Consider the following 27,572-nt stretch of genomic DNA (forward strand, 5'->3'; position numbering starts at 1 on the left):
GGATATTTTCCGTAGGATATGTAATTTTAATAGTTCATCGCGACGTCCCTAAATATGTATGTACAGATGTTGATATCGAATTTTTGCTTTTCATCTTGAAAAATTTGTTTATGATAAATCATTCCATATTCGATATTCAGAATTCAATAATATAGATAGTTGCATTAAACTAAACTGTTTAATCATAAATAAATTTAATATTCAAATTGAGCAATACATTATTGAATTTCTGTCGAAACTTTTATTCGCCAGATTAAACTCTCGAATATTTATTTAATCCTAATATTTCCACAATTCACTTATTCATTATTTATACCCGAGAATAATTTAAACACAAATCACGTGCTCCTTAATGACGAATAATTTCGAATCACGGATAAATAAAAATTCCAAAATCAAAAAAAAAAAAAGCCTCGAACGATTTGAGTCGGTCGAATAATTCCTCCTTAATTTGATCCCATCCACCACAAAATAGATTTTCGTCGACCGCTACCAATATGTTTTCCGGTAGTTCCCTCTCCTTTCCTCGACCGGAGGAGGCTCGAAACCCACCCGGAGGACCGCCTACAAACTTATTACCGGCTCTCTCTTTCTCTCTCTCTCTCTCTCTCTCTCTCTCTCTCTCTCTTTCTCTTCCCGGCGCTAGGTGTTATTAAAAATTAGGGAGTGGATTCTAGACACCGGTTGCAAGTCACCGGAGCTGAGTGACTGAGAGACGTGGCCCCGTAATTAAAAAATTACGGGGGACGGCTGGGCCACCGGTTTGTCGGTTTTACCACGGCCACAGGGTAGAACGTGGCAACCACCTCCGTTCGTTCGTCCATGGCGCCATCAAATTAAGGGGTATTACGATTTTTCGTTTCGCCCGTTGTACAGAGAAAATTGTTACTTTTTCTTTATATTTTTTTAGGAGGAAAATTTTTAATAGATCCTTTGGATAGATTTAAATAACAGATTCTTTTTTTCTTTATGAATGTTAAATTTTTGTTATTACTATTCATACTATTTGTTGATATTGTATATTTTTGAACTGCTTCCATTCAAGGTAAATTTAAATATTTTAAATTACACAATTTGATTACACGTTTATACGATGCCAGTTTAGCAAAAGCATTCTCTTACGTCTGTCGAAATTTATCCATACAAATGATGATCCTGATAAAAAGGCACGCGTGTTATCCACTCGCGTAAACAAGTCTTCATCCGGTGACAAACGACACCATTTCTCCACTTTCGGCGGAAAATACGCGAAAAATAATGTAGCACAACAGAGGATGACACCTCTCGTCTTCTGTCCCCGTGTTCGTGCTGCACAAGGATTAAGCAATCGTTTAACGTTAAACCGTGTTTCCATTCGTTGCCAGATTAAATGCAACGTTAAATATCCATTCGTTTCTCGTACCAAATACGTCGTCATCAATCAACGCACAGATTCTGCATAATAGAAACATAATTTGTGTCTCACATAAAGATTCACATATTCGATATTTGATAAATCGATGTTGGAATTAATGATAATAATCGAGATTTTGAACATTTAAAATTTATCCAATTTAAGAAAAGATAGTGTACAATCATTGAATTTAAAGTTTCATAAAAATTATGTGTAAAGTGAATATTCTTTTTTATATTTAATGTTGAATAAAATAGATATCACGAGACTATCCACTACAATAAATACCCCTTTAAAGGACAAATATTTATTTATCGTTCGATCAAACGACGAATTTGCACGAACGGAAACGTGAAACTTAATGCAAAATCCAAAACGATCGAATCTCGAGACAATACCTAAATTCGTAAGGGGAATTCGTAAATTCGCAAGGGGAAGATATAAAGGAGAGGACAGAAAAGTGGTGCAGAAAGGAACTCCCACACGCGTGGCGTCCTCGCGGCCGAGAAGAAAGGGAAGAAACTCGCAGGTAGACCTTCTGCCAATCCCTTCGTCTTATCCACGATACTTTAATATCGGATATGGCAATAAATTACGTATCGACGTAAAAGCGGCTTCTCTGCCCTCCTTCCCCCCCCCCTCTCTCCCTGCATGCCACGAAAACCTCTTCCTCTTGTTCCCTCTTGCACTATACACTTCCAACCTTCTTTTCTTCTTCTTCTTCTTCTTCTTCTTCTTTCTGTCCCATTCTTCCGTTCTGTTTTTCCATTTCTCTCTCTCTCTCTCTCTCTCTCCCCTCTCTTTCTCTCTCATTCTTTCGTTCCTCTCGTTCACCATGGTACATGCGAACAGGCGGGGTAATATAATCACACTTAATGACACTCGATATGTAACATGTAACATCGGCATTGCACGAGATACCAGAACGATAAGGGACGTGTTTTTCGGGACAGACGGCGCTCGTAAGTCCCGGAGTTACATAGGGGCCGGGGCCCAACTGAACGTATTTATGCATTGCACGGTGGCTAATCTGGGCTTGAACCGTCGTTTAATTTAAAGTTCGCCCCGGCATTCGTAATATTTAGTGGCCTCCGTTGTCGAGGATATCGTTCGACAACCGCAGAGACACCAGAGAGAGAGATGGGGAGAGGGAGGGAGGGAGGGAAGGAGAGAGAGACTGTGGAATTTGCGAACAGAGAGAACGATCGGGTGGGAGATCGGGTGAGAGGTGAGAGAGATTGGTTGATGGAAAATTTTGAATTTTCGATACGTAATTAATGTATTTGAGGTGTTGAAAAGAGAAATTAAAAAAAGAAGTTTTTTCGGTTAGTTATTATTTATTTAGATGTGTAGAATTGTTTTCGATAAAATATTTCAATTTTTGGTAATTTTATTCGGCAAATATCCACGTGCCTATAATTATCACGATGTATCAAACGTTATCAAATATTGTAAAACGGATTTAAAATGTATAGAGTAGAAAAGAATGAAAATATAATTTAATTGCTGTCTTATAGAAAAAAAACTATTTCTCTGTTGGAAGAAAAGAATTTACATTTCATTTGCATTCATTTTCTCCCTTCACTTTCAATTACCAAAATCCATCAATCATTTTCAATAACATATTAATTCTCGTACAAACACAATATATGCCTCATTAATCTCAACGTCTCCCCTCAAATCATCTCCTCTCGTATTACATGGAAACTAATTTTCGCGCCAATATCGCGATCCGCCCACGCACTACCGCCCTCTAAATCAGCGAAGAGAACGGCGCGCGCGGAGAATTGTACGCAAAGTACAAATAGACACGGCTCTTTATATTAGCATTTAATAATTACCTTATCGAGGCGATCGGCCTGTAGTACACCGTATCGAGCTTGTATCTGTTACGTCCTTCGCGCCTTCGTGGCACGCGAGCGATTATCGATGCGCCGCCACGTTCATCACGAAACGTTTCTGGCTCGGGGAATCGCCGATCTACATGCCTCTTCACTTGCCTCGCGTTCCTCCTTTCATTCGAACGAAATTTCTCCATTATTATTAGACGGTGCGATCCCCTCCCTCTCTTCCTTATCGATCGATCTCTCCCCGTCGAACGAATTCTTCCCCCCTCCCCTTTTCTTTATTTTCCTTCGTTTTTCGTCTGGATCTCGTGCGTTCACGTCTAGTTGGACACGCGTATATTTGGCTTGGATAAAAGTGGCGCTAGTGTAGTAGCGCTTCAACGGTCGTATATATGGAGAATGTAACGAACGTTCAAAAAATATTATTTGAAATAAAATTCACATTGGAATTTTAATTACGATAATTTTTAAGGATTTAAAGATTAAGCCATTTTAATATATAATAGTCTAACTTTGATCGCGTATAAGTCAAAGAATTTATCCTGTAAATTATTCAATTCATTTTTAAACGTTTTATTAAGATTATAATCTAAGTAATACTTTCCTTTCTAATAATCAACAAATCTTTAAATTTACCGTTGAAAAGTAATTACGTGCATATCTTTAAAAGTGGCTCATGATCTTACGAAGATCTTCTTTTTATAAATTATCCTTATTACTTTTACAATTGCTATACAAACGCTCTTTTTAACTGTTTCCTGTTAATCGGATTGCAAGCACCTTCGTCGTTATTTCCTCTGCCTCCTTCTCTCTCTTAACCTTTTCCTTCCATACTTTTTTTTTCTTTTTCTTTTTCTTTTTTTTTCTTTTTTTGTTTTTCAATTTCCTCTTTTTCAATAAGAATCACGAGAGGTTTTTAAATTAGAGGCAAATCCGAATGCCGTTAACGAGAGATGTGTTTCTTCCTTTTTCCGTCACACCTTCCTTCTATTCTCCACTCGTACTCGAGTAATTCCATTTTACTGCATTGGTTACCTGACACTCAGACACCTAGAGACCGGTTCAGGACCACACGATCGAAACTTCACGCCTTCACTGCCATCTCTACCTGGCCATCGTAATCGGCTCACAGGAATTTACTGTGATCTCAAAGCTAGGACAATCTTGGCCAGGTTTGTGTAAAGATAGCGGATAAAGAACCGATATAATGTTATTTCTTTATCCCTCATCTTTTCCTTTCTCAACTCTCTGTGTTAATAAACAGAATAGGGAATTTTAAGTGGATTTGTTTGTAAGGATTAATTAATTTAAGAGAATTTATTCTGATGAAGAAAGTTGAGACTGTTTTATAGTTGATATTTTTTTCTTGCGTGAGATAAATGAATAATAATGAATAAATGAATAATGTACAGCAATTATAATTTTATATTTATATTTCTTTTATAATTTAAATTTCCATATTTTCTTTAATATTTTCTTTCTAAAAAACTTTTGTTTTAACTTTCTCAAAAAATCAATTGGAAACTTCGAAATAAAAATTCTCGTACGCGTAAAAAAGAGCGAGGAACACGGACAAAATAATATATCGTATAACATCAAATTATCATACGAAAAAATATTATCTTAAAATGAATATATTTCGTTTTAAGAGATAGAAAAATAATTTCGAACAATCGTTTTTATCGTTTACTTTAACATTATTTCTTAATGTATTAAAGTCTAGTATAATATTTATCCATTCGGACAAAGATACACCCATTATTATTTTGAATTTCTCTCCAATCTTTGCAAACAAAGGCGTCGAGGAATCGAAGCCTCTCTCTCTCTCTCTCGTCTATCGTGACGCTGGGACCAGTGACGTCATCGCGCTTTCGTTTTATCGCGACATACGAGCGGGACTGACTTGAGGAAGGTCAGGGCTATTCTCCCGACCCCGAAACCATTCCATCCTTGTGCACGTGTATATGTGTGCCGTGACCACGCATGGCAAGACTCGCTTTCGACCGTGTTGGTGATAACACACGTACACCACACGTGCACACGTGAGTAATCGCATCGCGTGTGTGGGAACGTGTACACACGGGTCGGGTGTATGCGCACCTAAGCACATAAGTATAGCCATAACCGGCAACTTCGTGAATGGAGGAGCGACGGACGATCAATGCCCCCTTACGTTTATCTACAGCTTTTATGTGCGTTTCACTGGCAGCCGTGCGGCTCACCTCCGCGTTTCTGGACACGTATCCAACGTGGCCATTGATGCGAGCATCGAATCGGCACGCGAAGATCAACGCATTCTCGGTCCAATTCGAAGCGGGGAAGATCGATGGGTGTGGCGGGGGGGGGGGGGGAGGGAGGAGGGTTGCGATCGAAATATGGAAATTCAAAGTGTATCGAATTTTCGTATTTCGCGAAAATTTGATTTTTAACACGTCGGGTAGAAGAATGAAAATTTTTGATTGGAGGAACAAAAATTTTCGCAATTTCTTACTTTTCGAATAAAGAATTAGAATTCGGAAAAAAAAAAAAAAGAAACGCGTATTTGCATAATGTATAGAGGATATATCAGAATTGTCATAGTTACAGGTTAAGAAACCAACATTTTTATAAACTATTCTTGTCCCATATCGCTGACAGTTTCTGTTCTATTAATTATTTAAAGTAAGCATGAATATACGGCGAAATAAGCATGAAAAATATCGTATGGGTAATCACAAATAATTCACTGTTTTACTTTCTCCCTTTTTTTTTTTTTTTTTGTTTCATCGAACAAATTATAGGTCTAATCCATCCATCGCTAACGTATTCCCATAGAAAAAGAAAAAAAAAAAAATCAATAAGTGGTTGAACAAAAAATATAATTCTTTTAAAGTTTAAATGTAAATTGAAATATTATAAGTTTATAGATAAGATAAATTTTACAACTATAAATATATTTTTTAAATTTATTCTTTAATTTCTTTTTTTTTTTCCCCAAAAAATACGTACTAATTTATTTCTTGCAAAAATGTTTAGATATCATTGATGAATACGCGATAATCTGTAAGATTGCAAAAATAAATATGTGACAAAATTTCATACCTAATCTATCGTGTTTAATTCCTTGAAATAACAAAGTGTCTATTCTCATTCTCCTTGGCTTTTGCACGTACAGAATATGTATGCAGACGTCTTATTTGTCCATTTTCTTTACTTTTCTCATTCGCGTTTAGCGATCGATAATTATGGAATGACTTAGTTTCATTCGAAATATATTCGCCATTCATCGCTCATCACTTCTTCTTTTTACATTTTACATTTACGCTACGTAAAATTCAACTACATTATTTATTATTTTTTTCACTTTTTTTATATTTCACGAGAAATTATTTTCTTCTACTTCTTCGTTAAAGATAACTCTTCATTTTTAAATAAATACTCGAATTTAACATAAAGTAAAAAATAGATAAATAAAATGGAAAATTAATTATTCCATAACGCAAATATAATTTATACAATTTATACAACGTAACATATACATAATTAATTCAAATAGATTCAAAAAAAAAATCTATTCTCAGAGCATCTCGAGTTCAGATTCAGTTTCAAAAATTTCACATGCTCATCAACTTAATTCAAATTAGATATGCATGTGTCCAACTGTCCAGAAGAAGAGAGAGAGAGAGAAAAAAGAAAATAAAGAGCTCGCAATACGAACGGTTGTCTCCTCTTCTGAGAAACAATTCTCATCCCCTGGTTCTCAAGTCTTCAACCCCTTTCACGGGGGAATAGAGGCAAAACGTGTCTCTCCCCGTTTGTGTTTCCGCCACATTTTTCTTCCCTCTTCTTTTGTCCCGTCCCTCACGTACACACGCTCACGCGCACATAAGGTGGTGGCCACCTCGCGAGCTGGCCGGAGAAATGCAAATAGCGAATTGTTCGCGGACCGCTCGCTTTCAATGTCCGCGCTCGAGGTGTTATTCTTGTCCGTGAATTACCCTCGAACGCCTCGCACGGATACTCCTTGCGAATTTGCATACCGACCGTGAAACTGGAAATCATTTCCACAAAACGCGCGCCGGTTCTTACATTCTCGATGTGCCTGTCATTAGGCTAGCAGAAATCCAAAACCAAAGATTGGTGGATTTTCGAAACGCGATCTGTATCTCCATCGTGGAGAAATTGTATTTTCATAATAATAATATCTTTAAACATGGTGAAATCGAGACCTTTCTATCGAGCAAGTTGAGTTTTAATTGAACAAAAAAGATTTAGATTTTAATTTTTTTTTTTTTTGTGGAAACGCTGTTTCAACAAATTTTTAAAATTTTTAGAATACTTATCGAAGAGTCTGTTTCAAATTAATTTTGTTTTTGTCTATTTTACAAGAGAGTTTTTATAAATGGAAATAACTGCTTCGAAAAAAGGACTTCAATTGTTCGAACGAAGAGTTGAGTAATAAAATCTTTTGTTGGCTAATGCATGGGAATTATTTATTATTGTAATTATTGTAATTCGATGATTTAAATTACTTTTTCGTAATTTGATAATTTTTTGAAATAATATAATTAATATTTCTTTTACAAGAACTTTTCATTGTTCTCAAAAGAGAAGAAAAATTAATCGATAATTCTCCAATTTTAATAGACAAAGTAGAATTTTTTAAGTGTCACAATATGATTAAGAATTGTTTATCCTCAAAGAAAAATATAAAGAAGAGAAGAATTGAGAATTATTATATCCCTATAAAATTTAAATATCATCCCTTAAAAAGAAAAATCTTCGAATTCAACGACGAAACGATTCTTCTAATCAATCCTTACCTCTGTGCACGTACTTATATTTAAAATAACGAGCACATTAAAAAAAAAAAAAAAAGGGGTGACAACTCGACCGATTCCCCGATCGGTAACGATTTGTTGATTTAATTGATCCCTTCCTTCCCGGATGGAAGGCAAACTTTCATCCCGTCACGAAGCTCGTTCGTTGTTCGGCAAACAATTTTACGAGGGATATACGTTTCGACGTAGTAATAGACACGTCTCCGCCTCGTTTTATTCCCGCGCTTCGCCGCTTTACCCGGCTAAGGAAGGGTAAAACTCCGATCAGGTGTACCAGCGGATTTAATGCCGCGACGTGCATCGAGCGTAAGATAATAATGGTTCAAAGGAACGTGTAGTTACAGCGGGGCCGCGGTAATCCTGTTTACAGATCGAACGCATAAACTATAATAGTGCATGCGGATCCACGTAAGGAGATATTAAACCGTGGTGTGTGTGTGTGTGTGTGTGTGTGTAGTTCATGGGTATGATCGTAAAATTGGCCGGCCAGCGTCGAAATTTGCATGTTGGGGCGAAGTTTCTTTTTTTTTTCTTCGAGAACGAATTGTGGAAAATTCTGAAAGTGAAAAAGGAAAGCGTCGAAATATTAATGTTTAAGTTTTATTTTAATGACGAGGCGAAAAGAGTCTTTAAGAGTTTGAGATAATTGTGATTATTAGAATTGAATATTGTCCAAAGTAGGAGATTTAAACAATTTTAAAATTTTATATTTTATTTGCAATAAATTTTTGGAAAAAATATTTTTATTATTGTGTTGGAGGATTAAATAAAATATTGGGGGAAAAAATTTGTATTTATATTTTATTCCTATATAAAATGAAATTGCTTAATAATAGATAAATTGATAATTAATTATAGTCATATATAAATCAGTAGATTATATTAATGATAATCAACTATCTTTACATTTAATCTGTTGAAAACATAAAAAATTATTTTTTAGATGAAATAACTTTATTTCAAACAAATGGTAATAAAACAATTCAACTCAAATATTATATTCTAATTAGTATCATGTATATGTTAACATATCACCAATTAATCATTATAATCATTATAATCTATAATCAAACTCTTAAAGATTATTCTTAAGTAATTTTTCATTGATCATTGATAAGTAACAAGTTAAAACAATAGATAAAACAATTCTTTTTAACAAAAATTATTAAATCTAAAAGCATAGTTAATAAATTAAAAGTTCTTATTACCATTAATTTCGTTAAATAATAAAAATAAAATATTTCGAGAAACTAATTAAAAAAAAATAATAGTAACATAATTAAATAAGAAAAAGTACTTGTATAAACTAAATTATTACCCATCCCAAACTAATTTAACCCGAACAAAAAGACAATATATCGTATATCTCTCGGATATATCATAAACTTTGCAAAAATTCCTCAACAACGATCCCTTTAAACAATTCCAACGATCGAACCTCAATCCCCAAACCAAAGACCCATTTCAAAATTTCAAAAACCCACTTTCCACCAGCAATAAGAAAAAGCTCAAGAAAAAAAGAAGAAAAAAAATTCAAGGCCACGACCCAGATAGATCGTCATCCGGCCGCGAAATCGTGCAGGAAGAGCCTGACCTGCACAGTTCAACTTAGCGACCATGGAGCGACGAACCGTTGCGAGCACGTGTTCCACCGACTAGAAGAAGAGAGGGGGCCTGTTGAAATGTTCTGACCAGCCCGGGGCTGGTAAAGGACAAATCTGCGTTAATTGTGGGCGTGACACTGTAAACAAAGGTAATAAATAACTGTGGATACCGTTGAAGAATAGCCGACAGGTACGTGGAGCCTGGCCTAGGTACGATGCCCGCCGGTTACAAGGGAATTAGGAATTGCATGGTTGCGAATAATAGCGCATAGAGTGTTTCGAGCGCGCGACACGAGGGCGCGCCGTTCGCAGGCCCGTTCAATGGGCGGACAATGGTCAACCGGTGGCGGGTGGCGCATTGTATCGACAGTTTCACCGGCAGTTTTTCGGGTGTTCACGGCCGTCCGTTTGGAGGAGCAGGTGCGTTCTGTTGGGGGTCGTCGGACAGAGCCCCTCGCCCCTCTTCTTCGCCGAGCCGCTTTCCGCTTTCCTGGTTAGGTTGCGGTGTCATTCGACGATGCTACTCATGGTTAACAGGTTGCTGGAACCTGTCTACGCGCGGCCTTGGAGATCGTCGAATCTCTCTTGGCAACGCGGTTCGATGCTGAGATCATCTTGACATGATATCGAAGTGCGGGGAGGGTGGGTGGTTTGGACAGGGAGGAGAAGAAGTTGGTGTTGGAAGAAGGAGATGTTGTTCACGGATTTTCTTTTCCGTATGTACTTCTTGAACAAGTACGTTGTTTCATCAATAATAATAATTTCTTATGATCTTAATTGAGATCGATCTGAATATCGGTGTGGGAAGACGTTTACTTACGAATTTCTCATTCCTTTCGTATTGTGCTTTGGTACGTAAAAATAGGTAGGAGTTAATAATTATTTCCTCGGTTCGAGGATCACTTTCATCCGATGCTCGTTATCGATTTTTTACTTCTTCCTGAAATTTATGGCGTATTAACGAGAAATACTAGCGACTGAGTGTAAAAAATTTACCTTCTAACGCTTTTTAAGGTAAAATTATATAACATAAATATCGAATCTCTCTTACGCGCAAACAGATTTTTTCTAATTAATCGAAAATCTTGATAGTCTTGAGTAACAATTAAAAATAACGTATGGAAACGATTCGACGAATGGTAATAAGTAAAAATGAGACTGCAAGTCGAGCAAAGGGAATATCTTGAGAATGTCAGCTCATTAAAAGTCTAGCTATTTTATGCAGCTCGATATCCTGCACCTTTATAATTTATCGCTTTGTCCTATGGAAAAACTCCAATTAAACCGATACTACATACTAGCCACCGTCATATAAACGGAATTATTCGCGTCGTATTTTATCTACTGCGTTTCTACAATCGCACTAAAAATATATATATATATATATATATCATTGTAGCTGGTCGATGACGTTTACGAGGTTGATCGTAGCAAGAATGATCTCATCAAGCTCGCCGACCGAACGATCCAATCAATCAGAGCCCTGTTTCTAGCCATTGGCACGATCCTCGTTCGAAATGAAATCAATATTTTTTTTTTTTTCTCCCTTTCTGTATTTATGGAGGAATACACAATTGCGTATTTTTTTTTTTTTTTTTTTTTTTTTTTTTTTTTTGGTTCAAACGATTTTTAATTCAATTCAAAGGAAATGTATTTCTTTTTCTTCTCTTTTTTCTTCTTCTACAAATATCTCCTAACGATAATAAAATTCTTTTCAGAATGAAACGTAATGTAACTTCTTTTCTTTTTTTGCAAATATAGATAGATATAATAAAAGTTCCATTAACGAGAAGATTTTTACGCCAAATAAAATCATTTCTATAGTTCGACAAATCCGTTGCAACAATTGGAGTTGCACTCCAATTAGCATAGCTTACAAAACACATTTAATATCGATTCTCTTCCATCCGTTTCCTCCATCATCGACAGCGGCCAACGCGAAGAAAATAATAGCACAAAATTCTAATAAGAATCAGAGCGAATAGACAACTTCGTTTCCAGGATGCCGTAACTCGTTGTAACCGCGCTTTCTCTTTTCTCGTTCGAAACGATTGAAAATTTAAACCCGCCTCGAAAAAATACCTACACTTTTCCAATTATAATCGAATTTTCCGTTCAACAATTTTCTTGTTTATTCGAAATAATTTCTACAAATATTATTAATTATTATTTATTCCAGTTTATTATATCCTGATTTCTAAGGAAATTGGTAATAAAGTAGAAATAGATTGAATATTTAATTAATTTTTGAATTGAATTTTCTTGAAAATAAAGCCACGTATGAAAAAATTTTATTTGATTATAGAAACATACAAATTATTCTATTATTGTTTTATTTTCAATCAGAAATCATCGTCTTTCTGATTACTTAATACAATTTTGAAGTATTCGTTACGTCTTTATAAATGACTCAAATACCTTTCAAGTATCTTGACAAATTAAACAATAATAATCTCGATCATTTCTTTTCTCGTTCGAATGACTTGCAATACCATATCAATGATTCATTAAAAATCAATTTAATAATCGATTTCTTAAATGCCATCAAATGAAACATTTGAAATAAAACTCTCACCGCTTGAAAATCATTAAATTTGAATTCTCTACTCGCAATAATATTCTCGTCCCCTAAGAGCAATGCCCTTCCTTTTCTCCTTCTTTTTTCCTTTCTCTCTTCTTCTCTTCCCTTCGACGGGCATGGTAATCGCGGACCTTTCAAAAGTTCCCATAGTTTGGTGCTTAGATAGTTTTTCGGCCTATGCGGTTAGTCATTAAGGCTTGGCGTAAACTCGAGGACGTCGTCTCCCAAGACTCTGATCTTTCGACTCGAAGATCCCCTCGTCCTTGTTCGGCGAGGAGAGAGAGAAAGAGAGAGAGGGACACGTCGAGCACTCTCTAATTGCGGCTAATTTCGTTAATTACCGTAGAAGGAACGCGCGGCGGCCCCTACTAATTCGGGGGTCCTACACTTTGTCTAGACCTTAAACAACATTCGCGCATCCTGCCCGCCCCTCCCGATCGCCTCTTCCTTCCATCTCCTTCAATTATCCTCGAATGATCGCCCAAGTGGCCCCTCTCGACTTTCTCACAGATTTTCTTCCACGGAGAAGTACGGATGCTTGTAGGAGTTATTAGAAGAGGATTTTTATAAACGTTGCGAATTTTTATTTACGAAATTGATTTCAGATCGATTTTTCGATCTGACGTGACGTGAGGAAAGGAAGGAATTAGCCGATTATCAATCTGGCGATCTGGTGACATTACATTTAGAGTACAATTTCGCGCTAAAAATATTCGAATTAGCAAAATTCTTACAATTTACACTTTTTCTAGGGCCTTTTCTATAAGATACTTCTGATCACTATTTTCAATATGTTATAATTTTCTGAATTTACTTTTTCTAAAGCTTCTTCCATAAGATACTTATAATTTCAATCTTCTGATCATTCTTTTCAATATGTTATAATTTTCTGAATTTACTTTTTCTAAAGCTTCTTCCATAAGATACTTATAATTTCAATCTTCTGATCACTATTTTCAATATGTTATAATTTTCTGAATTTACAATTACTTTTTCTAAAGCTTCTTCCATAAGATACTTATAATTTCAATCTTCTGATCACTATTTTCAATATGTTATAATTTTCTGAATTTACTTTTTCTAAAACTTCTTCCATAAGATACTTATAATTTCAATATGTTATAATTTTCTGAATTTTCAATTACTTTTTCTAAAGCTTCTTCCATAAGATACTTATAATTTCAATCTTCTGATCTATAACTATTTTCGATATGTTATAATTTATGGAATTCTCAAAATTTATCGAGTATATTAAGATAGAAATAAATGTTAGTATTTACAAAACAAAATTCATTCAAATTATTTTAATCATTTGTATTTTCATAAATTATTTAGAAACTCAAAAGCAAATAACAGAATCCAAATTCCAATCAATCAATGATGATACAAATAAAATGCAATCAAGAAAGAAATCTCGAAGCGATACCTCGATCGTCACGTAATTTGAACTATTCGTTTAACGAATTTCCTTCGAAAATTCCTCCCTTGACGCCTCTGTTACCCCTACTTCGCCGTTTCTTCCGATCAAGAAGAAGACGATCCTTAAAGTAAACAGTCTTACGAAATATTCTCGACTCGGTGGAGAGAGAGAGAGAGAGAGAGAAAGAAACACTGAAACAACTGATGGTGGTTACCTGTCCCCGTGCGATGGTTTTTCGTGGATCTGGGCACCAGCAACGACACAGAAACTGGGCAGAACAGGTAGATAGGAAAAGAAGGAAGGTTCCCCGGGAGAAGAATGAAAGGCTTATAGGAGGAGGAGGGAGGGTGGAGGGGGGGTAGGGAGGGAGGGAGGGAGGGAGAGATGGGTGTCCTCAGGACGTAAAAATACTCTGGCTGGTCCTAGACAAAGACCGGTGAGATCCTTCGACGTCTGCGGTGCTCACAGCCACGAGGACGTAAGAACAATATTTTACTTTGAATACCTATGGCCAGCACCTGCTGGTGCCCAACAATTCCACCACCAGGCCGGAGGCTACCTGATGTACACAATCAACGCGATTCCGCCGAATTTTCCACTTCTTTTTTTCGCCCATTCTCTCTCTATCTATCTCTCTCTTATTCTACGTTGTCTATGGAAAGATCAGGATCATCCTCATAACACGCCGATTCCGAGAATCGGGGAGGACACGATGGGAGAGGAGATCCGTGCCGAGCGATTTCTCTCTCTTTCTCACTTTATCTCGCGAGAACTCGTACGTTGCTCTCGATTGTTGCGCGGGATTAGCGCAGATCTCTCGAGTGGGTTGTCTTGGACGATGCCTGACGGCGTCTCTTGAGGTGGCCTCCTCGAGCGCGGGAATATATTTCGCTAGTTAATTATACGTGAAATTATTATCCTTTCGTTAAAATTTAAATTTATGTCCGAATAATAACTATATATAATAATATATAATATATAATATATAATAATATATAATAATATATAATAACTATATATAATAATATATAATAATAATAATAATAACTCTGAAGCTGTTATGTAAATGGAAAATGTGTTGTATAAAATTTTTATCTTTTTGATTGTATTACAAAAAGAAAGAGAGAAGAGAGAGAGGGAAAAAGCAACCCCCTGATCAAGTCCAAGTCAAAAGTCCATCGCGATTTTAACTCCTATCTCCCCCTCCCCTTAGCCAGAGGAAAACGTCGTAGCAGAGATTTGACGAGATTTATGATTTCGGGCGGTAAAATAGCGACGGGGTCCGTTAAACGAAGCGGCACGTATCTGTGCGAATCGGTAAGAAGGTCGACGGCTCGCGAGCAAGAAGGGTGAAACGAAACGGCGCCCGGCAGTCTGGTCAGTCCGGTTTCCTTCCGGTTCAAAAGTTGCTGGCCGGCCCCAGCCGGCCACGGCGCTCGGCGAGCACCGTTCCTCTCCTCTCCTCTCCCGCTCCACTTCTTCCCTTTATTCTTCCCTGTCCCTCTCACCCCTTTGAGCAAGTCCCCGTGCGAGGATTCGTGAGTCCACCTGGCAACGGGCCGCGTTGCGTGCGTCTCACGAGTCGAGAGGGTTGCTTTTTCCACCCCTCCTCCATACGTGTGCTCGATCCACACGCAACGCGAGGAGGACGAGCCCCTCTCCTCGAACAACGTGAGACCGCGTAATTTTCTGGCGAGGGTGAGGTCAGGTTTTGTCTTCTCTGTGTGCGTGCGTGTGTTCTTCGAGTTTTGTTAAATAACGCGGGACCGATTGTCGTCTGGCGGCGAATTACGTGAGAAACTCGATGTCGAGGGGGAGGAAGGTGATATTGAGCCTGAAGTTGAATTCTTGAAATCATTTCAAGGGAATGCGGTGTTCGTGACAAATCGTTGATTGGTAAAGTGGATGGGGATCGTGGTAATGGATGAATAGACGCGATTACGATGGAATTAGCCCGAAATTGGGAGGGACACGGTAAACGAGTTAATGTTACGGCTTGTTCGTATAATATATATAAAATTCATTGGATTTTTCATTCTCGTCGTATTAAAACAATAAACTATTCTTTAAATAATTACAATTACTTATATAGTACACAGTAACAATTTTTATCCAAATTGTCAACAATTCGATCCAATCGGTTTCTTCCTCTTCTCACAGTTTGGCTCGATGCCAAACCTTATGGGTTTGATAAAAATCCAACGAAAAAACCCGGCACAGGCCGATAATTCACGCGCAAACCATCCAATTCTCCAGGAGTTCATGTTCGCGAGGAAGATTGGCAGGAAGGAACGCTCTTTTCCACGCTCTTCATCCTCGGTGGTATCGGGAATCAAAGCCGGTCAGCACTCGTCCGTTGCTACCGCTTTTACTGCCCGCGCAAATTTCCATAGGATTTTAACCTGTAGCCGCTCGAGATCCCCGCGAATCGTTGTCGGATAGTTGTCCAGAGTAGAACGAAAGAGTAATTCGATTTTACGGGCGGAGGGATCGTTTCGGGTTCCCAAGCCGCTTTTTCCTCCCCCTCTTTCTCGCGTTTCCCAGCGGATCGTCGGCTATCCCGTGTCGCTGTTTCGACTCTTTTGTAATATTTCTCATAGTTCTCCTTGAGCGGGTGAATGACGGCGCGGAATGCGTGGAGCCGGCCGCATACCGCGGAGTATCGCGGAACGTTTTCACGACCCCATAAAAACCCACCACACGCTCCAAAGTTGCGCGCCCACAGTTTCTCTATCCCGATTTTCTCTCCTTTCTGTCGGACGATACGTTCGAGCTGATGGATTCACCTCTCAACCTTTTCGAGGCCTGCCTCTAAAATAATACGCACGCGCATGTGTGTGTGTACAGTAGAATTCTCCATTATTCGAGTTATGAAAGGGAGATTCATTCGTTTTTTTTTTTATTTTCTCTGGATGAATTTATCCTAAGTGTCTTAAGAGAGGTAATGATGAATAAATGTTTTTTTTTTTTTTTTTTTTTTTTGGTAGAAAATAAATTTTTTAACTGTCAAATAATCGGACAAATTTGTTGATCGTAAAGTAGAGTTAAAATTCTTTTGAGATTATTTGAAACAGTATCTTTCTAACTTTTACAATGACTTTAGAAATTATCACAATTTTTCCGATATATACGAGTTTTAAAAATCAAGTCGAATTTATTCTTTCTTTAACTTGTTGCATTCTGTGGAATTATTAGGAGAAGAAAGATTTTCAAACAAGTAATTGGGTTTAATTGTTTATTTGGTAAATGTAAAATGATCGAAAGTTTGAAGGGAAGATTGTAAGAAATTATTGCTGAGATTATTGCTGAGAAATTATTGGAATAGTAAGACACTGAGGATGGTTTATTGTATCGTATATTTTATCGAGAGAGAATACAGAAGGAGCTCTCTTTATGCGGAAAATATACCGGAAATTAAACTTTGGAGGGAAGAAAGTGTTTAGAATATGGAGGATGGGTACAAGAAACTCCGAGTTGGATATAGTTTTCATAATGATACGTACGAAAGAAGAATAAGATAAAATGAGTTTCCATAAATATTTATGGAATATAATAATTAAGAAAATTCTAAAAATATTGAAATGATCAATTATAATTCCTCACAAAGTAGAAAAGAAAAAGGAATCTCTTTTTTTTTTTTATTACAAACAATTCTCTTCACTCATCCAACCGAAATTAACCATATCAACTTATTTTATACATCCATCCATCATCGCACCTTCCCTTCAACCGCTTTCAACATCCCATTTAACGTCACAATACGAACCCAAACCAGCACAATTTTCCTCGCGGCTCTTTATTCGCCAGCTCGCGCCACCCCCGAGCGAAATCCCCGATTCATAAAGAACAACGAAATTCTCGAGCGGCGGTAACAGGCTGGCTCTCTTTCAAAAAAGAATGAGAGGAAGAGGAGGAGGAGGAAGAAGAGCAAGAAGGAGAAGGAGAAAAAAAGAGGTGGCATGCATCCATCGACGAAGGAAAAGTGATTCACCGGAACGAAAGAAGGAATCGGTTTAAAGTCACTTTACGAGTTTCCCTTTGCGAGAGACGAGACACCTGGCCATCCACCGCGCAGGAATCCTGAAAGTGCAGTAAAACTGACCGAAGACAGAGGGGAAGACCCTCTTTTTTGAGAACTACCTTCCTCTTCTTCTCCTCTGGTCCATCCATTCACCGATATCCCCTCCCGCTCCCCCCGTATACTCACGTTTCGACCCTTAAACGACCGGTTCAACCCTCCACGAACGCTCTCTCCGGATACTTCCAAACATCTTCCAACGTAAATGTTTTGATAAAACTATCGGGAACAGGTTCGATTAATTCTCTGGGAATTAGTCTCAACGTGATCGTTATCCTGATGGGATTCGAAATCATCGTTCTTCTTCCGATATTTTCAAACTCTCGTTATACAATTATCAAATTTTAGCATCAAAACAAGTATATTGCGAGAAGAAAGAATTACTACTGAAAAATTTGATTTTGAAAGGGTGAATGATTAGGATGGGCTTAGTAAAAAGTAATTCTATGTGAGAAGTATAAATGTCATTTAATGTAACTCTATTCGTACATTCTCTTCTCTATTCTCGTCCTATTTTCATTTCTTTATATTATTACGGAACGTTTTAAATTTACAAACCTCTCTTTAGAGAAATATACGAGGATACGGCGCTCGTTACAATTTTATTATGTAAATCCAACCAATTAATAGGTCTCCGCGATGAAGTATGCGTGAAATAGTTAGGGTACGTTGGTTAATTGGTAAGAAAGGAGCGTTTGCTCTTTTAATCAGTGCTCAATTCGAGGCAAGACGTAGTAATTAGGCTCGGTTCTAATAAGCCGATTAGCGGCCGTTCTTGAAACAAGACTCTCGTGGAAACTTCTTCTCGAGGAGGCATCGTCCATTTATCTTCGTCGCTTATTCTTTAACAAGAACGAACAAATCGAGCTAATTAGAGGCCAAAGAGAGGCAGCAAGGTTCTAAGAGGTATCGACAGCCGTCCCTGACGGAAAACGAATTAACGCGTAAATTAACGGGCAAACGTTTCGAAAGCAACTAAAAGTCCTCCATGATCGGTCACCCAGTCGAACGGACACCCACACGCTTTGCCGTGTTAATGAGTCGTGTTAATACGAGGTTTCATTATAAGTAGGCGAAACACACCAGCGTGCGGAAAACATTGACATTTTTCATGATCGACTCTAATTCGATCCATCGTTGTACCATTAAAAAAAAAACAGACACTCTTTGAACGGAATAATTAAGATCGCGTAAGAATTATCCTCGTTCGGTCGAGTAATCGTGCTCTTGCGTTTTCCAATTATCTCTGAACCAATGTATAATCGTAGCCGGCACACCGAGGACACCAAGCATCGAGCACAATGGCGGTCGTTTCGCGCGAGAAGTAGTGGCAAAAGAGGTTCGCACGAAGCGAGTATACCTCGTTAAAAAAAAACGCTTTGGCGTTCACGTTGACGGGCTCGTCGACAAACTCGAGAATTCTCAATGGGTTCACATTTTGGCGATCGGTGAAAATCGGTAATTCCTGGATCGGGCGTATGAATGATGAAAAGACCGTTCCGTTTTAACGAGTCACTGCGAGACCGATGCACTTGCTCCTCCGATATTCCGCCCAAATTGATCCTGGACGGTGGGCCGATAGTCGACGACGCGAGTCACAATTTAACAGGTTCTCCTGAAAAGGAGGAAATCGTGCACACAGGCGCGCCGATGAAACTCTCACGAGGGAGGGACCGGGCCGGCGTCTGGTCGAAAAAAAGAAAAAAACAAGAAAAAAGAAAAAAAGATTTAAAAAAAAAGAAGAAGAAGAAGAAGAAGAAGAAGAAGAAGAAGAGGAACGAAGAAAAGTACGCAACGAAGACGTCTACCGGCGTCTCCTGCCGTCGGAAATCCTGGATCTTCGATCGAGTCGGGCAGACGATACGTCCGGACGAGCGGGCGAAGAGGGAGCGAGATAGGATAGGCAGAGAGAGCCTACCCCTCGGAGAGGAAAGTTTACCGGAAAGATATCCGGGAAGTTGGAAGGCAGGAGCCAGCGACTCGCGTCTCTCTACCCCCACCACGCCGTCCCCGATGTCTCAGCAGAGTCGTCCTCGGCTTCTGCGCTGTCGCGGCAGCTCTGTCTTTGGCCAGCCGTAGCCGCGCTCAGTGGTGGGGAAGGCTGTCGCTGATCCGCGGTGGGGGAACAGCTAGGCTCAGCGCTCCCTCCCCTCCCCCCTCCCCTCCCTCCGCCGAGAGAAGACAGCGCAGCATCCAGGCACTGAGAGTGCACGCCCCGTCGCAGACCGGGGCCACGCCCACTTGCCCCCACTCCCACGTCGGCGCAGCTGCTGCGCGGCTCGTGGCGGAGGGAGGGGGGAGCGAGCGCGGCTCGGTGTGGTGGTGAAGCGGGTGGTGGGAGTAGTCGGGACACGGAGCACACTCGGCCGACCCGGCGACGTGGAGGGGTGGAAGCGGCCGGCCGCGGAGGGGCGGGGAAGCGAGCAGTTCGGCAGCGCGACCCGACGTGGGCACTTCGCTGTCCGGCCTTTCCTTCATTAAAATATTATTCCGTGCGTAGAGAGAGAGAGCCGCGGAGCCCGGCGAGCCCTCGCCGCCGTTTTCACGCCACGAGCAACGCACTCTCGCCACCCCCTCGTCACGGGCCTCGCTTCGTTCGCGTTTTACCGAGGGGTTGGACGCGGTCGCGGAGTTGGTTTTTTTTTTTTCTTCTGCTGCCGGCCGTCTAACCAGGATTATCACCAGGTCCAAGCTCCCGTGGAATGCCCGCCTCGAGAACGACGTGTTCACAACGAGATCGGTGTTTCGCAACGTAGTGCGCGCGATCCCTCGTTTACCTGTGTCGTCCCCTGACCGGGCTGTGACCGGCGTCGCCCGGAATTCGTGTCGAAGAGCAACGAGAAGCAGGAGAAGCAGGAGGGGGAGGGGGAAAGGAAAAGAGAGATTTGGCGGAAATATTCGACGGATAGGGACCGCCGCATCACCACTTTCGATCATCTTCGTTCGGGATTCGTTTAGATCGAGCGGAAACGGTGAACCGGAAGCAACGAGCAACGGATGACCGGCCGACACATCCTGCACATCCTCCTCCTCTTCTGCCGAGTTTTGGACGGCGAGTGTCGAAGTGTCGGGACGTGCAGCACGGATCTGAGAGGATAGTTAGTGTGTATGTATATATGTATATATATATATACATATATATACACACACGCGCGCACACGCATACACGCGCGCATATGCCGTAATCGATCATCGAAGGATTCGCGAGGGTGATCGTTCTCCATCTATTTGGCCCGTGGACGCCGTGGTCAAGACTGTGTGTGGTGCTTACGAAAACCGAATATTTCCATCCCCGTAATTATTACCGCGTTTTTATTAATTAATTCGGCGTGAATCGTTGTTACAAGCGCGCGTCCCACCGCGTCCCCCTTATCGCTTGGCGTTATCCCCTGCCCCCGTTGGTGATAAGGAAACGCGCGAAAACGTGAACGAGGGAAAGATAAAAAGTGCTCCGGACGGTTGTTCGTTTCGGGGGAGAAGGAGAAAGAAAAGGAAAAGGAGAAGGAAAGAGAAGGGAAAGGAAAGGAAAAGAAAAAGAAAAAGAAAAAAGAAAAGGGAGAGAATATATAAGTATCGTGCTTCGACAGATACAGTGTTTCGAGAGTGCAACTGCTGGTTGAAGGTTGAAAACTGGCAGCTCGCGGGATATGAACCCAGGTACGTGATGATCTCTTGCCTACACACAGGACGTAGAGTATGTTAGAGTGTTTTGGTTCGCGTTAAACGACGATCAGTGACGAGGTTTTACTATCTTTAGAGTGGTTCGGTTAATTTTACGATCCTCCGGCGCGACGATCTTGTCATTCGCCGTGAACATCGTGAAAACGGATGCGATAATGTGCTGTGACGTAAAGTGGGATTCTCTAGATGGTCAGAGACGTTTGTGTGCCACCACGAAAAATTTCTATGTAAATTCTTCTATGAGATCGTTCCCCGGTTACCGAATGTGAGTTAACACGTCGTTTCAGAAACCAAGGTTCTGTGTTACTATGTGCAGAATTGTATATATAGGTGTTTCTTTTTTTTTCTTTTTTTTTTTTTTTTCTTTTTTCATGTTTAAAACTATCCTCGTGAAGATTAATAGGATTGTGAAAATCGTTTTATTCTTTTTGTTCTTTTATTTTTTTTCTTTTTTTTTTTTTTTTTTTTTTTGGAACGATACTTCGATCGTTCGGTTTCGACAAGATGAGAGCTCTCCTGCTCTCTCGCGAGCAGCATCGGTGAAATTTGAAAAAGTTGAAGAAATGATTATCTGAGAAAACGTTTCATCATTCGGTTAAAAGTTTACTTTCAGTGAAAAATTGTTCTTCTTCGTTTTTTCTCGTTCGCCATATCGCAATCGTTAAATATTTATTCAATCTATTTTAATAACGTTCTACCAAAAAGTGACTATGCAGTGCAGAATATATTTCTCTGATCTCTCGTTGATCCTCATACGATTCCACTCTCGGTTAAAAGTTACTCTGTGTTTTAATTATATCACAATAATCCTACTCTCGAAAGTTATATGTTCTTTTATTATCAATAATACTTTAATAATTCTTCTCTCAGTTCTAAACTTCTTCACTCAGTGAAAAATATCCCTCTCCCTCTCTCTCCATTATCTCTTATTAACAGTTTCATTAAAAGTTAAAAATTATCTCACAGTGAAAAATACATTTCCCCAAAATTATATTACTAATTATACTTAAACATCGATCGATTAATCGTATCACACGGACGATATTCAAAAGTTACATCCAACAAGAAACATTTTCCCCCATTATCTACCAACTTTAACATCTATCCACCTTATTAACATCGATATTTAAAAGAATATTATTCTTCCTAATTACACGATATTCTCTCTTCAAAACTTACTTCCTTATTCATTCAATTCATTCGATCAATTCTACTCTAATCATACCCCGACACGTGTAGACATCCCCTGCTCTCGACATCGAGGAACGGACAACTCCTCAGCCTTTCGTTAATTTCGTATCGCGAGCAACGATAAAGCGATCGTATCGAATGTCGTCGTCGATCTCTTACGTCAGCTGGGAATCCGAATCCGTTGGAATCGTTCGGGAATTCGGCCAATTCCCCCTCGTGTTCCTCCCTCGCTCCGTCGAAATTTCAACCGGTTCCGGTGAAACGTTAGTCGCGTTCGTGTTGCAGAGGTGCGTGCAACGAGCGCCGGGAACGCGTTGGAAACGCGTGCGACACGCCAGATTTCGATTCGTGCGGAGATAAGGGAACCGGTATTAGGGGCCCCTCTCGAGCCGGCGAGCCGTGATACGCCCGTCGCGATTTAGATATCCAGGCCTTTTGTTTACCAACACCGAGGCCGCGCTTCGAAAAATTCGCGTAATCCGGCCGATAACGATCGGCTCGAGAGGATCGGCCGCGGTGAGAACGCGATCAACGACTCGAGCTCGATCAGCGGCTCGTCCTCGAACGTTTCGAATTTCTCGCGATTGATATTTGGAAGTGACAGTGGTATTTGGTCCGCCGATCTGGACGATCGTTGTGTTGATTTTACACGAATGCAGGTGTTTCGGGTTATTGGTTAAGTGACAGTGATAGTTTCGATATTATTGTGTTAATTTGGTGTGTGTTCTTTGCATCAATCGAAAGTACGTTCCTCGAGTTCGCGTTGCGAAGGTCTCGTTTGAAAGAGAATAAATATAGGTGAATAAAGTGTGAATAAAGTTTAAACGATATAAGAAATCTGGATGATCGAAGCAGGATAAAGAATAAAATTTACTCGAAATAGTAAAGAATATAAGTTTATTTAAGAGCGAGTATATCTGTCACATGCCTATACCACGTCTCCCGTAGAATAATAGAATCTGTACTTCCCTCGAACAAAACCTCCAATACATCTCCACAATTTCATCTTGGCGTAGAAATTCATTCACCGTTCACGTCCCGTTTTGCCCCGGTGGAGAAAAACCATTCATCCATAAGAAGAAGAAATCTTCGAAGGGAACCTTTTCCCTTCGAAGAAGATTCCTTCTTCCCTTCGATTTTCACGAGCGAACTATTCAATTATCCGTATTCAGGAGCTCACAGATCCCAGAGGTCAGCGAAGGCGAGACCGAACCAGCGCTCTCGTTGTTGCTCCTCCCATAACGAAGCTTCCATAAACAGCGAATAATTCGAATAATTCTAAGCCAGCCATTCCATCGCGACCGATCTTTCTCTCTCTCTCTCTCTCTCTCTCCTTCCTCGAAGCCTCAGAAAAGTCAAGTTGTGCATTTCCCTCTCAACGTATCGTTGGGAAAGGATTTATACCTCCGAATCGAACGTTAGCCCAGCCCTAATTAATCGTGATTAGCCGGCTGGCCAACTAGTTAGGTTAGGTCCCTCCCCGGTTCGTGTCGGTTCGCGATGCGCGCGCAATTAATTAAAGCACCGCGCGGGTTGCATCTGCCCGGGCGCTTTCTCGAAAGACAATTTACCATCGGGGTCAACGGTATCGCGTTGCCGGATGGTTGCGCCGCGCTCGTGCGTAGCCGGCGTTTATTCGTCGCCCACGACGCGGCCCCGGCTGCCTCCAGCGGCCGACTAATTAACCGCGATTGATATACGCCCGGCCCTGCGCGCTAGAAACCTCGCGCATGGCCCGCGAGCGGCCGTTATGAGGGAATCTCGAAATTTATCGCGACACCGGACACCATCGGGAACGATGGTTTTTTCTTCTTCTTCTTCTTCTTCTTCTTCTTCTTTTTCGTCGTGAGAGAGAGAGAGAGAGAAAGGGAAGATTAAGGATCTTCGATTTTTTGCGAGAAGTAATCGAGAGAATTGAATGTTGCGGGATATCGCGATTATGCGGGACGATTGGAAAAATTTGGGAGGATAGTTTTGAGAGTTTTTAGAAAGTGCGGATTTAAGGATTTGAGGAAAGTTGAAATGTTGAAATGTAGTTTTCAGGATATTTTTAATTGTGAATTAATGGATACGAGAGAGGATATCGTGAAATTGTTATTATGATATTGCGTGGAAGATTAAAGATGAGGAAAGATTGAGAATTTGACGGAGCACTCTGTTTCTTCTCTCTCTCTCTCTCTCTCTCTCTCTCTCTCTCACTCTCTTTAGACGCTTGTAACGATAAGTGGATTATAAGTTTGAAGATATTTCTTAGGTAGGAAATAGGGAATAATGAGAGAGAATAAGTGGAGATGTCTCCACAATGTAACGTTCTCGATTTATCTAGTGACCAATTTTACTCATTTATGGCTCCTTTCGTGCACGTCAGTGACATCGTTTTGTTTAATGCAAAATATATCGGCCAGGTTTATTCCTCGACGAGAATTTTATCGGATCGTCATCGTGAGATTCGAAAATTTGATATTAATGGATATAATAGATTGGCAATTAATCAACCGTACTTTCTCTCATTTATTATTCAGTCTTCTTTAAATCACTTGATTTCATATGCTAATCTAAACGTACTTAAAATTAATTAGAAGAAAAACTGTCCAATCCAAATCCACTCAAATATTATCAATATTAGAAAATCTTAAAATAAGCCACGATCAACAGTCAACTCGATCCCACCCCCAAATAACGAAATCTCGTCCAACGACTCGAAATTCACCACGTCTCGTTCCCCGCCAATCGCGAGCTCGCCAAACACGAATCCATGCCTCGAATCCTAAGCATTTTCTGGCCTCGGCCTGTACGCGTGTAAAAAGAAAAAAAAAAAAAAAAAAAGGAAAAGAGAAAAAAGGAGGGATGAGAATCACCTCTCGCATTTCTTCTCCCTTTCCACCTTCTTCTATCGTGTCGCGCCAAAATTGTTTGTCGCGAAAATTTCCGCGCGAAAGAGAGGGATATCGATTAATACCGCTTTCACGATTTCGCTAATTAGATCCGCCGATTGTGCAACGATCGTTTCGCAATAGGATTAATTAATGGTGGGACACTGGAGGCTCGTTAACTCTCGCGATTGCTTCCTTCTCTTCTAGGTCTAGGAAAGGGAGGGGGGAGGAAAGAGGAGGAAAGAGGAGAAAAAAGGGGGAATTGCCAGGGACGGGGCAAAAAGAGGTTCCGGTAGCGCGATGAAGATCTTCGATGAACCGTTGCCTGCTGGCTTTCTTGGATATCGTCCCGATGCCACGCGGGATAATCGACTCGGGTAAAGGAGAAAATTGGACGGAGAAAAATGTCGGTTGGAAGACGCGGTGACGCAAGACGGTCGAGCGAGTTTCATTGACGAGAGTTGGTGAAGGGTGGTCACGCTGCCAGTTAAATGGTTCGCTTTGTTTATGTCCGGTGACGTTCGACATTTTTGCGATCGTCAGAAATTCTTCTGTCGATCGCGCCGTAAAATTTGATTGTACGTGACATTGTGGGGGAGGGGGCGTTTTTGAACCGCTCGTTTTTTTTTTTTTTTTTTTTTTTTTTTTTTTGATAAAAGGAACGGAATCCTTTTCGATTCTTTTTTCCTGGAATTTCCTGAAAAATTTCTTAGTTCTCCCCTCCCCTCCCCTAATGTTTCTCGTACGTTTCGCAACTCTCGTATTTATATATCGAGGTTTTTGAAACCTAAGATAAGTCTAATTTATGCACGCAATATGCATGCTGTTCATGTTTTTGTAACTGCTTTAACGACGGCCACAGGGACGTTAAGTAAAGATAATATGTGCAGTGATAACACTAGCTGTACGTAAATTAATTCGGTATCTCCACGCTTACTTTTCCTCTATTTTAAATCGAAATATTTTTCAATCATCCCGATTCTGTTAGAAATATCGTTTGTAAATGTATTTATGCGAAAAGATTTCACGAAGAACAATGCAAAAATGAAAAGTGTAAGAGTTTGACGGAGCACTTTCTTCTCTCTCTCTCTCTCTCTCTCTCTCTCTCGAACGCTTGTAGCGATAAGTGGATTATAAATCAATTTTGATCTATATTTAAGTATTGATATTTGAATATTTATGTCATCAGAAACATGGGTCAATAGTGGTCTGATTATGGCTTGATTAGATGAGAGTTAGTAAAATTGTGAATTATTAATTGAAATATTATTGAAATCATTTGTAAAGATATAAGATTTAAAAATTAAGAAAAGACTCTAGAGAATGGTAAGTTCCAGCAAAAAATGTTCATTACCATTATATTTAAATTTTACCATTAATTCTACTTACTTTTACCACATTCTATGACCATTTATTAATCGTTCAATAAAAATTTTATTTAAATACGAATTTATATTGAGAGTTAATTCATAGAATTAAACAAATTTGCATTTCTCAAGAGTCTCAAATTCAACCGTCGTTAATTAACACATTTTTTATCGATTTCCAAGGTTATAATCACTGAAATTTGTTTCTGCAAAGATTGCAATATTTAAAATTCGAATCGTAGGAAAATGAAGGTATTTTCAAAATACCGGAATAGAAATTTTACCTATGAGAAGAGGATATCGAGTTTAACGAAGTACCAAGCACGATGGCTTCCATTGTTCTCCAAATTAATCCCCGATCTGTCGCTGCCCGCCAACCATCAACCGAAACGACTAAATCGAAGTATTTTCCTTTCGTAATTGGCGTAACAGTCGAACCTATCTACAACCTACCACGAACTAGATACATCTGGAAAGGAAGAGGGACATTGCGGTTATCGGTCGTGGTTTCAACAAAATGGCGAAAACTGTCTCATCTCTCTTTCAATCCTTCCATTAATTCTCCAACACCTGGTTTCGCAATCCCTGCTCACTCGACATCTCCTCCTGGTGTCCCGACGAACGGAGGAAAGGTTTCGAGTTCAACTCGCGCGATTTCTCGAGCGCAAGGGGGCGCAAGGGGCGAAGAGAGAGAAAGAAAGAAAGAAAGAGAGAGAG

The 27,572-nt window shown here is 39.8% G+C and overlaps 1 protein-coding gene across 6 annotated transcripts in view; it reads left to right on the forward strand.

Annotated features, from left to right (window-relative positions):
• The window catches only part of LOC122713623 (zinc finger homeobox protein 4), a 308,595-nt gene that overhangs the window by 200,472 nt on the left and 80,551 nt on the right, over nt 1-27,572 (forward strand). The window contains exon 1 of one of the 6 annotated variants that reach the window (XM_043934234.1): nt 21,272-21,400. The exons of 4 other annotated variants lie outside the window; for them this stretch is intronic. The gene's annotated coding sequence lies outside the window, so the exon portion shown is untranslated. Of the gene's footprint in view, nt 1-21,271; nt 21,401-21,558; nt 21,690-27,572 lie in introns of those variants that run through there. One more of the 6 variants, XM_043934235.1, reaches the window with a different exon arrangement.

This window comes from Apis laboriosa, unplaced genomic scaffold (assembly GCF_014066325.1).
Source record: "Apis laboriosa isolate Shangri-la unplaced genomic scaffold, ASM1406632v1 scaffold25_cov139, whole genome shotgun sequence".
NCBI classification, from domain to species: domain Eukaryota; kingdom Metazoa; phylum Arthropoda; class Insecta; order Hymenoptera; family Apidae; genus Apis; species Apis laboriosa.